The sequence below is a fragment of the Macrotis lagotis genome, chromosome 4 (genome assembly GCF_037893015.1).
Source record: "Macrotis lagotis isolate mMagLag1 chromosome 4, bilby.v1.9.chrom.fasta, whole genome shotgun sequence".
NCBI lineage: Eukaryota > Metazoa > Chordata > Mammalia > Peramelemorphia > Peramelidae > Macrotis > Macrotis lagotis.
The window spans coordinates 16,515,929-16,529,743 of NC_133661.1; the positions used below are offsets into that span (position 1 = coordinate 16,515,929).

The window sequence follows — 13,815 nt, forward strand, 5'->3', positions numbered from 1 at the left end:
GGGATTGAAGAAATGAATTGGAGAGCAAAGGGCCATTGGAATTCCTATGTCCATGTAGATGGTTCAGCAGGAGGCCAGAAGAATGGCTGATGAAGAAGAATGCACCAAGCATGTATCCATGCAACAGACCTGCCCAAGGAGTGCTTGTGGTCAACCCCAGACCTGAGCACAGGCAGGAGAGCAGGTAGAGTCTCTCTTAAGATATTGATTTTTCATCAAACAGATGAGGACAAGCTCATGGATGGGAATTGTGATGAGGAGTTGAAGGAATTTTATGATGAATAAAACTTGAATTCAATAACTTTTTGTCTTATTCTTTTTTCCAATTTCAGGGCCCAAAAGTAAGGTGCATCTTATACGTGGGAGCACTTATACAAAGGGAAATATGATAATTTTGGGAAGGGTCTAATGGTAATAGTTATTTTCTGTGGGAGAGATGGACTAGCTGATTAGTAAGGACCATTTCTGTTTACAAAGTTCTATAATCCTCCTTGATTCATTTTTTAAAATTGAATAAAGACATATCCCATTTCAAATTTGGTGATATTTTTCATATTTATGGTTGGTGTTGCATGATAAAAGGTGATAATAAGGGCTGGGTGTTAGAGTAAAGGGCTCTGCAAGAATGACCCCAGACTTTGAAATTAGATTTTGGTGAAGAGTTCTTAAGAATTAGTTATAGTTTAGTAATAAAATGAACAATTTAAATAACATTCAAACCTCCACTCTATGATTTTTCACAACCTTTATTAAATTATAATAGAGAAGAATTTGATGGCACACAAAAGTTTTTTGGCTTAGTTCTCATTTCTCAAGTCAGATTTTTCAGAGGTATATGGCATTTATTTTCTTTTAAAGGCAGTACAAGTAGTCATATACAATATTTTCTAATAAAGAAAAATGGGTCTGAATGATGTAAAAGTATTTGTTTTGAAAACCTAACTAGCAACTGAGACAGGATTTGACCACCCATTACCTAAAGCTAAATATAGAAGCTTTGCTATTATTTAATCTCCTTCCCACACCATATGCCCTGCTATGATCCCTTAGAATCACCATGTGATTGTTTCTGGAGCTATAATTCCTGAATGAAAAACCTGATGCCACTTACAAGCAAATTATCCTTGGCTACATGCTGTACTTTCCTTATATGAACCAGTCAATCACACATGTATTAACTGTATGCATTAACTATGTACTAGGTATCATTTAAGATTCTGGGGAACAAAGGCAAAAAATGAAGACCTTCATCTCCCCGAAAGAGTTTACAATATATATGAGCAGATAGCATGTATCTATGAGGGTAGATAACATACATGAAAGAAAAATGCATACTCATTCATCTGTACATAAGAATACATAAATTCATGTCTATATATATTTATAGAGATGATATACATGCTTATAATCTTAATAGATTAAATTCTCTCTGAATTTGAAACATGTCATGAAAATAATCACGAATTCATACATGCATGTCCATATATATGTCTAAATGCTTTATATACATATACACATGTGTATACATTAATCTTTAATAACTTACAACTGTGCTATTATTTGGACATATATAATAAATGAATTTGATGGGGGCAGTGGGAAATGATTCTTGTAAAGAGTTTCCCTTTCACAGATTTTGGAAGGAAGCAATATTTTTCTGAGTAAAGAGGGTGAGTTGGGAGTGTGTTCTAGATATGGGAGACAAGTTGTGCCAAGGCACACCAATGAGACATGTATTGTCCTATGTGAAGAACCAAACAACCAAATTGAGTGGACTACAAATTGCAGGAAGGAGAGATATTGGTATAATTTGTTTGCCAAGGTAAGTTGAGACACCGTGTTGAATGGCTCTACAAAATATAAGGGAAAGATAATAATTGATTCTGTTGAAAACAGGGAGCGACTGCCATTCCCTCAACAACTGGGTAGCAATGATCTAGAGATACTTAAGAAGCATCCAGGGAAATTTTCAATAGGCAGTTGATGAAGGAAGGTCAGGAAAAAGGCTGGGCTGTATAGTTAAGTAGAGACCTAAAATATAGAGTATATAGAGTAAACTATCATTTATTAATTACTTTGCATGCATCAGGACCTGGAGTAAATCCTGCGAACTGAAAGGCATCTAGCTTCAAAAAAATATCTAATGGTGGAAGGAAAACACATACAAGCATGAAAGTAAACTGCATAAAGATGATGCTTAAAGTAATGTGAACTACTATTGTCACCAAGAAAGAGAACAGAGAGGAATCACCTAAGAAATATCACAGAATGTGTTACAGAAAATAGTATGGGCTCACAAATACTCCTTTTCTTTGGAAAGTATGTGTTATTCTTGGTTTCTGTTGCTCTTTCTCCACTGGTGGAAAGTATAAACCATCTAAACCACCATATAACTCCTGTACCTCAACCAATCAGTGTTTAATAAGTTTACATTCCTGGACCAATACTAAGTACTAGATATATAAATACAGGAGCGAGACATGCTTGGGGAAGCTATATCCTACGAGGTTTAACATAATAACATAAAATTCTGATCTCCACAATGACATCATCATATCATCATAAGTCGCCATATGTTACAAAGATGTCCCCAAACCTCCAATATATTCTCAATTGCTCATTAGATGAAACTTAGACTCCCAACTTATCTTTGATTTTTCACTGCACTCCCTCTGGTCCAGTCAAGTCAATCCACTTTTAATCCCCTCTAATATGTTTATTCTCATTTCTCAGCCTGCCTACTCCCATTTACAACCTTCACTTATATCAAAGATTCACTCAAGGTTCAATTACTTAAGATATGACTTCAATTTCTAAGCTCAAATTGTGCTAAAAAATAATCAACTCAATTAAACCAAAATTATTAAGTGCCTCCAATATGCAAAGGTACTATGTTAAGCACTAGTCACACAGACATTAAGGTCAAATTGAATCTGCCCTCTAGGATCTAGTATGCTATAGCCCATAGATGGTCTTCTATCAGTTATGATAATTCCTTTTGTCAAAGCCAATCATTCCTACCTGTGCAAACTTGAGGAGCAAATTTCAGTTTTTGAGACTCATTTGTTATCTAAAGTAAGAGACTGTGAAACTTCTTAAGGACTAATAGATCTGTTCCAACTAAAGATATATATATTTTTTTATGAAATAGAGGTATTACGATAAGTGATAGCTAATTGTTGCTTGAGTATGAATGGGAGATTTTTCTTGAACATGTGCTCAACCAAATGGCCACCAATTTCTTCTCTTATTCTGAACACTAGCACTTAGCAGTGTCTGTGACAAAAAAAAAGATGCTTAAGATATTTTTAATGCCTATTGAAATTCTGAGTATGTGAGATTTTACAAAAATAAATTCAAACATCCAAACATTGGGAAATATTTATCATCAATTTGCAAGGAGCTTCTGCAATGAGAAAGAAATTAACTTTGAAGTTTGAACAAGGCAAGTCTAAATAGCTATATTGAAAATTGTTAATGGCACTTTTAAGTAATCTTTAGTACTTAACAATGTTAGATTAACTGAATGCTTTACTTATAATATTAAATTGAATGATTTTTCAAATATAATTTCCTTGGTACTATTCAAAATACTTTATGTAGTCTGCACTTTCCAGTTGTATTTCTAGTTGTAAGATCATAATTAATTCCATGGCTATTTTCATTTATAGTTCTACTGTTTGTAGATTTTAAATTTTGGATCTCCATAATATGAACACTTGACAAAACCACAAATATACCTAGGGCATTTATATTTAGAAAATGAGTCTTTTAAAAAGAATAAAATAGCAACACCTGCTTCTCAAATTTGAACTCTAATTGTCAGACTTAATACATTTAAAATTTCAAGGGCATTTTGATATTTCCATTTATATTTAATCAACAAACTTTCACAGATTATCCACCATTCCATTTGAAGTATATTAAAATAAAGTTAAAAATAATAAAAGTAACAATAGTAGTTCAATTTGAAAATGTGTTACAAAATTATTTTTTAATTCATTTACTCACACATATGTACATGCATATTTCCAAGTTACAAAATTTCCCTCCACCATCCCTTTCCACCCCACTCCCTTTAGCAGGGAACAGTCAGATTAGCGTTTTAAATATATATCTTGATAAACACATTTACAAATTAGTAATTTTCAGCATAAGGATTTAGGATTAAGGGAAAGAAATACATAAGAGATAATTTTTACAAATCATTCATCAGATTCAGAAGTTTTTTTTTTTCTATATGTTTTGTTTTGTTTGTTTTACTTCCTCTGGTTGGGGATAATATAGTCCATAACCAGTCAAAAGCAGTTTTCCTAGCTCTCTGGACTGCTGAGAGGAGCTGCTGCCATCAAGGTTATTCATCTCATAATATTGTTGTTAATGTGAACAAAGTTCTCTTGCTTCTGCTAGCTTTGCTCAGGATCAAATCCTGTAATTCATCCCATGCTAATCTAGAGTCCAACCATTTATGGTTTCTTACAGAACAATAGTATTCCATAGTATTCATGTACCATAACTTGTTTAACCATTCCCCAATTGATGGGCATCTCCTCAATTTCCAATTCTTTGCCACAACAAAAAAGAGTTGCTATGAATATTTTGAAACATTCCTTTTTCTATAATTTCTTCTGGATATAGACCTAGAATAGGAATTGCTAGGTCAAAGGGAATGAACAGTGTTATTGCTCTTTGGGCGTAGTTCCATATTGCTCTCCAGAAAGGTTGGTTTCGTTCACAACTCCACTGGCAATGCATCAACATCCCAATCCTCCCACAACCTCTCCAATATTGATCATCTTCCATTTTTCTCATCTGGGCTAGTCTAATAGGTATGAGGTGATACCTCATTGTTGTTTTAATTTGCTTTTCTCTAATCAATAGTGATCTGGAGCATTTTTTCAAACGATTGTATATAGCTTTAATTTCTTTATTTGAAAATGGTCTGTTCATAGCCTTTCACCATTTTATCAATTGGTAAATGACTTGTGACCTTATAAATTTGATGCAATTCTCTATATATTTTAGAAATGAGATCTTTATCAGAATTCTTAGTTGTGAAGATTGTTTCTCAGCTTTCTGCTTTTCTTCTAATTTTGGAAGCATTCATTTTATTATTGTAAGACTTTTTAATTTATTAAAGTCAAAATCATTCATTTTGAAATTTATAATGCGATAATTTATCCCTTTTCCATAGGGCAGATAGATTAATTTTGGTCTATTAATAAATCTATGATATTGCTCTTTATGTCTAAATCCTGTACCCATTTTGACCTTCTCTTGGTATAGGGTGTGAGATACGGATCTATGCCTAGTTTTGCCATACTATTTTCCAGTTTTCCCAGCAATTTTTGTCAAATACCGAGTTCTTATCCCAGAGGCTGATGTCTTTGGATTCAAACAGTAGATTGCTATAGTCATTTATTGCAGTTTCTTTTGAACTTATGCTAATCTATTGATCCCCTGTTCTATTTCTTAACCATTACCAGGCAGTTTTGATGACTATCGCTTTACAATACAGTTTTAGATCTCACAGAGTTAGGCCACCTTCCTTTCCATTTTTTTCCCCTTTGGTTTCTTTGTTATTCTTGCCCTTCTGTTGATCCAGATGATTTTTTGTTACTATTTTGTCTACCTCAGTAAAGTAGTTATTTGGTAGTTTGGTATGGCACTGAATAAGTAATCTAATTTGGGTAAAATTGTAATTTTTATTATATTAGCTTGACCTAACCATGAGCATTTGACATTTTTCCAATTATTTAGATCAGACTTCGTTTGGGTGAGGAGAGTTATATTATGCTGACACAATTTCTTTGTCTTGGGAGGTAGATTCCCAAATATTTAATGTTGTCTATAGTTATTTCAAATGGAATTTCTCTTTCCATCTTTTGTTCTTGGGTTTTGTTGTTCATATACAGAAATGCTGATGATTTATGTGCATTTATCTTATATCCTGCTACGTTGCTGAATTTTGCAATTGTTTCAAGGAGATTTTTGGGGGGTTCTCTAGGGTTGCAAAATTATAAAGTCCTCATCTCTTTGTATTTTCTTAAAAACATTTTTCATGAATTATATTATATTATATACCATAAATTATTTGGATCTTCATCAATTGACAGATATCCTCTTACTTTCCAGAGATTTTGTGCATCCACAAAAGAGCTATAAAAAAAAAATTTTGCATGTAAATATCTCTTCCAATTTCACTGTCATTTGTTTTGGGTATGAGCCTAGTAGTGCTATAGCTGATTCAAAAGTGACTTGACTTTTAGAAACATTTGTGTTTAGTTCCAAATTACTTTCCACAATGGCTATTTCCATGCATATGACATCCAACAGAATGTCAATGGGTCTTTCACCCCAACACAATTTCTCCAATGGTCATCATTTCCATTTTTTATTATATTAGCCAATTTGATGCATAAGAAGAGGGATCTTAGACTTGCTTTAATTTGAAGTTCTCCAATAAAGACTTGGAATATTTTTTTTATGTGACAATTGCTAGCCTGGATTCCTTACTTAGAAAATTACCTGTTGATTTTTTGATTGAGGAATTTCTAATATTTGTAAAATTTGAATATATTACCTATGTATCCTGTAAATAGCAATTTTATCAGGAGAATTTAGTGGAATTATATTTTTTACTTCTCAAATTTCCTTCTAGTTTTTTTTAGGGTTTTGGGGGGGGATTTGATTTTTAAAAAACAATTAAAAGTTCATGCAATCAAAATTATTCATTTTATCTTCTGGTATCATCTCTATGGTTATTTGAGTCATTACTTTTTTTCTTCTATATGTTTTGTCTGAATGGTTTTCTAATATGGTAATTGTGACATTTTTTATGTAGGTCACAGACCAATTTGCAGCTTATCTTGATACAAGGTTTGTGGTATTGATCTAAACTTAAATTCTGCCTTCCAACTATCTAAATTTCTTAGAAGTTTTTGGCAAATATTATGGTCTTTTACTAATATTTGGCACATTTGCATTGGTTAAATTAAAAATAGCTAGCTATATTTGCTTCTGTATATTATATATCTCATCTGCTCCAATGGTGAATCTTTGTAGTTTTTTAGCCAGTTATAAATAATTTTGAGAATTATTCCTTTTTATAATTTAAAATCTGACATTGAAAGGCCCCTTTGATTATCATTTTAAAAAAATTTTTGACACAAAATTTCTAATTTTTTATATGAATTTTGTTATTTTTCTATTTCTATAAAGTGGTTGTTTGGTAGTTATAATAAATTGACATTGAATAAATAAATTAAGGTAGTATTGTCATTTAAGAAATTAACTTTTACTACTTGAGAGCAATAAATATCATATTCATTTTATTTAGGTCTGTATTTTTGTAAAAATTCTTTATTATAAAATGTTGTATTTACATAGTGCTTTTAGACTTCTTGGTAGGTATATTCCCAAGTAGTATATGTGTTCCAGAGTACTGTCAAGTACAATTTATCATTTTATCTCTTTGAGTTGCTTTTTTGTTATTATATAAACATACTAATGATTTACGTGGTGGCACACAAGACAATTAGATAGCATCGTGGATAGATGGCTGGTACTAGAGTCAGGGATTTATCTTCATAATTCACATATGTATTCAGATATTTAATAGTTATGTGGCCTTGGGCAGGACACAATCCTGTTTGCCTTGATTTCCTCATCTGTAAAATTAACTAAAGAAGGAACTGGCAAAACATTCTGGTATCTTAGCCAACAAAACCCCGAATGGGATCATGGAGACTTCGATAGAGCTGAAAAAATGACTAAACAACTACAATTTTATATCTCAGAAGTTGTTGGGGGTTTTTTTGAAATCATCTTTTTCAATTAAATTTTAACTGATTTTTTAGGGTTCTATAAGTACAAAAATACATCATCTGTTAAATAGATCATTTTCATTATTGTTTAAGTATGCTTCTCCTCCTTATTTTATTTTTCTCTGATTTTAATAGATTTTTCACTACCATGTCACATAGGAATAATGAAAGTGGAGTTTACAAGAAATTATTATGAGGATAATATACCATGATCAGGCAGGATTTATACCAGGCAGGCAGGGATGGTTCAATATTAGGAAAACACTCAAGATAATTGAACACATCAATAGCAAAACCAACAAAAACCATATGATTAGCTCAATAGATGTTGAACAAGCCTTTGATAAAATACATCTATTCCTATTAAAAATACTAAAAAGTTTATATATAAATGGCATTTTCTTTAGAGTAGGAAGTATTATCTATCTAAAATATCAACAAATATTAGATATAATAGTGATAAACTTGTAGCCTTTCCAATAAGATCAGGGGAAACAAGGAAGCCCATTATCACTAGTACTATTCAATATAGATTTAGAAATGTTACCTCTAGCAATAAGAGAAGAAAAAGAACCTGAAAGTATCAGAATTGACAATGAAGAAGCAAAGCTTTCACTCTTTGTAAATGATCTGATAGTATGCTTAGAGAACCGGAGAAAATCATTTAAAAATTACTTCAAACAATTAACAAATGCACCAAAGGAACAGGATATAAAATAAAACAATATAAATCATTAGGGCAAGAGATAAAAAGAGAAATTCATTTTAAAGTAACCATAGATAACCTTAAATACTTGGGAATCTACCTCCCAAGACAAACTCTGAAACTGTATAAAAACAATTATAAAGCACTTCTCCTCTCATAGAAATAAAGTTATATCTAAATATTTGGGAAAATTGCTCAGGGTTAGATTGAGCTAATAAATTAAAAATGAAAATTCTATCCAAATTAAATTAATTATTCAGTCCCATGCCAATTAAACTATCAAATAATTATTTTACTGAGCTAGAAAAAATGGCAACAAAATTTAACTGGATGAATGTTGAAAGTTTCATAACATGTATTTGGAAAAATAAAATATCAATTAAAAAAGAAATGGTGAAACAGGATAGCCTTTACTCATATAGGTTTTATGGAAAGTCCAGTTCATCTCCCTTACATTTCATACTAGCTCTTTGCACTAGACACATACTATTATCATTATATGATTTATTCTTCAGGGATTTTTTGGTATTTTTAGCAGAAAAAAGTTTAATATTTGTAAATATTTTTTCTGAATTATAATTCAAAAATAAATTATCAAATGATTTAACTTAAATTTAAATAAAATAATTATTAAATGTTTAATAAGAATATCAATATTTGTTAAAGTAAGCCAAATTAAATGGGATTTGGAGACCATGTTTTGGAAGCTTCATTTGAAAAAAACCCAATGATTAAAATAGCACACTGAAGGGATTATCTCTTTAAGTGGTATTCAAAGAACATAAATCTTCATAGAACAACTTTTGACTCTTTAAAACTTGCACCTGTGATATATATTTCATCAATTAAAATATTACAAATGAACATCTTTGTGCTTTCATTTTTACAGTATATTTTATAAGGACTATCATATTTGATCTTCATAGCATTCCTGTGACAAATTGGGCTAAAACTTGGAAATAATTTGCAGAGCAGATATATACATACATACATACATACATATATATATATATATGTATATATATACATATATATACATATATATATATATGTATATGTTTGTTTTGTAGGTCTTTATTTAATTCAGCCACCACAGACTTTCCTATATCATGATAATTTTCTTTAATAGAGACATCACAGAAAAGGAATAGGGTTCAGAGAATCAAATGTTTTACAATTTTCTTCAAACAAATCAAAATATTTTTCAATTAAAGATCTATTAAGTCATCTCAGCTTATATAATGATGAAGTTGCATTTAATATTCTACTTTAGATGCACTTAAAATAATAATTATATATAAATTGATTTCTTTTATGTATATTATGAAGTAATACTCTAAAATCTCATTTAATGAAATCCATATACGGCTATTTTTCCATTTTCCCTCTTGCCTCCCCAAATGTTAAGGATCCATGATGTTATGGTAGGAAGAATGCCAGAACTACATGTAAGGAATGAGGGGTGTATTTTTTCTCCTCCATACTATATACAAAGTAAATTCCTTGAAGGCAGGAACTAGAGGTTTTTTTTTCCTACGTTTTAAAATTATATTCCCATCAATAGTGTAAGGCGGTACATATAGTAACCACTCAGCAAGGATTGTCTTTTTAAGTTATTTAGCCTTTGGCTCCAGCTCCAAACTTTTCTCAATAATATTGAGCCTTCGATGGACTCTGATTAAATCAGTTCACTCTTGTTTTATGTATGTGGTAGATGTAGAAAGAATCCTGGCCAAGGAATCAGAAGATATTGGTCCAAATGATGCCACCACTATCTACTACTTGGGTTTACCTTGGGCAAGACACTTCACTTTGCTAGTCCTCAGTTTCCCCTACAGCAAAATGGGGGTGTTAGAATGAGTGGTTTGGGGACTCCTATGACTCCATCTATGATCCTATGACCTTTTATTCAGCCAAGGGTGCCAAGGCAGAGAGCATAAGCCAACCACTGAAGCACAATAACGCCTCCATCTGTTCAGCTGATTTTTTTCTGATACAGATAGAAAAATAGAACATGGTGGGACTGTCTAATGAATGCAAATTGACCTGTTTCACAGCAGTGCTGGGAAGTTTACTGCTTAGTTGACGTTCAAAGTTCCTAAAGGCATTCATGTTCTTCAGACAACCGCCCTGTGAGTGAAACGCAGTGAATAATAATGATAATTATCATGGGTCCCATGCTGTGAGTTGTATTACCTTAGACTAAGCTCTTAATAGGTCTTACAGGTGAAGCACATTGGACTTCATTAACAGTTACAGAGAACCAAGCTGGAGTGAAAACTTGATCATCTGTGTGGTTGGGGGTTGCATAATATAGGTTGATATATTATACAAATACAGAAAAAAATCTAACTAAATTGCAATGATTTGCATTCATAAAATGTTGCTCATGGTAAAGCACAGTTTATCATGAAAGCCCTGCAAAATAATAATAGTAATAATAACCAAGAACTGCTACTCAGGTTCAGCTTTGAAATTTGCAATGTGTTTTACAAATATTAACTTACTTGATCTGCACAAGAACCAGAGAGGTGGGTGCTATTATTATAATTCTCATTTTAGAGGTGAGAATAACAGAAAAAAGCCAATCACTCAGTTGGGCAGTATCTGAAGCTTCTTGACTCCATGTCCAAAATTTGAATCCCTGTTATCTAGTTGCCTATTAGCAGGTTGCTTAACTCTCATTATTTGGATGGAAAAACTGAGGTCCAGGGAAGTAAATGTACTTTCCTAGCATAACATCTTTTGCATTTGTTTGGCCTTAGAACTCAATCCAGGTCTCCGGTTATGAAACCAATATTTGTTCCTTTCTATCACATCCTCTATTAAAATCTAGAAATTCATGAGCTTGTCTTCTACCATTTACTGTTCATATCCTAGCCTGTAATGAAAATTCCAAGAAACTATTGGTTGGTCACAAAATCCTAAGGTACAACAATGGAAGAACAAAAAAAAATACGTTTTGACAATCCTTCAACTGAAAAATAAAAATCTGCATGGGTCAGAATATTTTCTTATGAAATATATACAGACATAATTTAATACTATATTATAATTTAACTAGCTTCTTTTGTGATCTTACATAATCTAACTTATTTCTTTAAAGAGAAGATGCCATAAGGTTCATAAGACTAAATTACATATAAACACCCATACAACCACAATATTCAAGAACCTTGCACTAAAACAACAAATCACTGTGAAAATTCAAATCTTCATCTGTGGAGACAATTCTAATACTGAGAGAGGAAAAAAATGAAACAAAACAGTAAAACATGATATCTATTTCATTTATTTTTTGAAGGAAGGAAAACACCCCTTTGGGACAATAGCAGAAAGTTCACTGACGTTTCAATTCATCTTCTTTCCATTTTGTTCTGAGTCAGAGTTGCAAGAATTAGTGAATTAAAATACAGTAACAACTGGTAATGCACAAAGGGCTCAAGAAACAATACATCTCATTGTATGGTCTCCTGGACTTACAAAGAGGAATATTTGTCATCTTCTAGTATAAGAGTATCCATAGTGCTTCTCTTATGGGATTATATCTCAAGCAAAATAAGATATCTCAATATTTATGCTAGCTAGGATTGAATTAGTTTTTATTGAAATCATAAAAGGAAGCTCCCAAATCAATGCATTAATAGCCATAACAATGGATATACATATAATATATATCACATATATCATATATACATATCTGTGCAATATTATATTTGAATTTATATTTATATATTAAGAAATATTCATGTGGATCTAACAATTTGTAGTTTCAGGATATGAACATACTTTAAAATAAAAAAGCATTATATATTCCTATATATTGATATCTATGTATTCACAGAAATATATAAAAGTAGACCTTTATAGAAAGAAACTTCTGAGCATATTCTATATGAGCATATACATATTCATTCATGAATAACATATATATTACTATACATGCACATATGTCTTGACCTGTATTTTATTTTCTTTCACCTTTCAGAGAAAAACTCTCTACTCATAGATATCAAGTTGTTTTGAAAAGTTTCTTATAATACAAAGACATTTGGAGACATGCCAATTTTTATATAGTCAGTATATTTCAGAGGTTAGTATTGTACCTATGCCTTGTTGATATCTAAATTTATCCTCTGTCTACTCCACTAAGAATATCAGCTATTGGGGCAGACAGATGGCATAGTGGATAGAGTACCAGCCCTGGACTCAGGAGGACCTGAGTTCAAATCCGGCCTCAGATACTTAATAATTAGCTAGTTGCACAAGCTTAGGCAAGTCACTTAACCCCATTGTCTTGCTGAAAACAAAAACATAGAAAAGAATATCAGCTATTGGTAAAATGTACCAGAGGTCCCAGTGATATTTTTGAGAACCAAATTGATGCTTACCAAAATGAATATTCAGAAAAAATAGTAATTCCTACTTGGGGTTCTCTCTCTCTCTCTCTCTCTCTCTCTCTCTCTCTCTCTCAATATATATATATAGATATATATAGATATCTATATATATATCTATATATATATATATACATACATATATATATCTTATATCTTACTGGTGAGTATTGAAGAAAATAATGATTTAGCTATAGCAAAGGGGTAATTTAACTTATTGAACTTATATTTAAAACTCTAACTCCTTATGCATAGGATAACATTAGGATTCTTTGTATTGGTCATCAGTCAACAGAACATGTTCCCTGAGAAAGCATTGTTGAAGAGTTAGTTTATAATCAAAGATTCCAAGATATCTTCTAAAGAGATTTAAAGATAGTTTCTGTAGCTGCTATCATTGCAAGCTGTCCTTTTCTTTCCTTCTTTTCATTCTCGTTAATTTATCAAAATATTAAGGAATAACGAATCTAGCAAAATGCATTTTTTAAGGCTATACCCCACATTGTGTAAATCATTGAGGATACAGAAACGATAGCTAAATGGTTTCTGCCCTTATGGAGCTTTTATTCTCATGGAGAAAAAGCATTCATATAAAGTATATACAGAATATTGATAAAATAAAGTCAAGATATATTGAGGAAGAACCTTAGTAACTGGTGAAGATCTCATGTAAGAAGTTGTACAGAGTCTCTGCTATGAAGCAAACTATGTTTCTAAATGAGGCAGTTAAGTCACATGACAGAGTGTTATCCATTTTGAAAATGAGAGAGTAGAAATAAGCCATCTCCAAGATGCCTTTTGGATCGAAATTCTAAGAATACAGCTTCATAAGTTTTAATCTCACTAACTCAGTTCTCTATCCCTTCATCAATGTCTTCCTCTCCAA

At 31.6% G+C, this 13,815-nt stretch overlaps 1 protein-coding gene across 3 annotated transcripts in view; it reads right to left on the minus strand.

The window, feature by feature from the left end:
• Positions 1-13,815, minus strand: part of PCDH15 (protocadherin related 15) — a 2,110,989-nt gene that overhangs the window by 1,535,775 nt on the left and 561,399 nt on the right. The window lies entirely within an intron of this gene.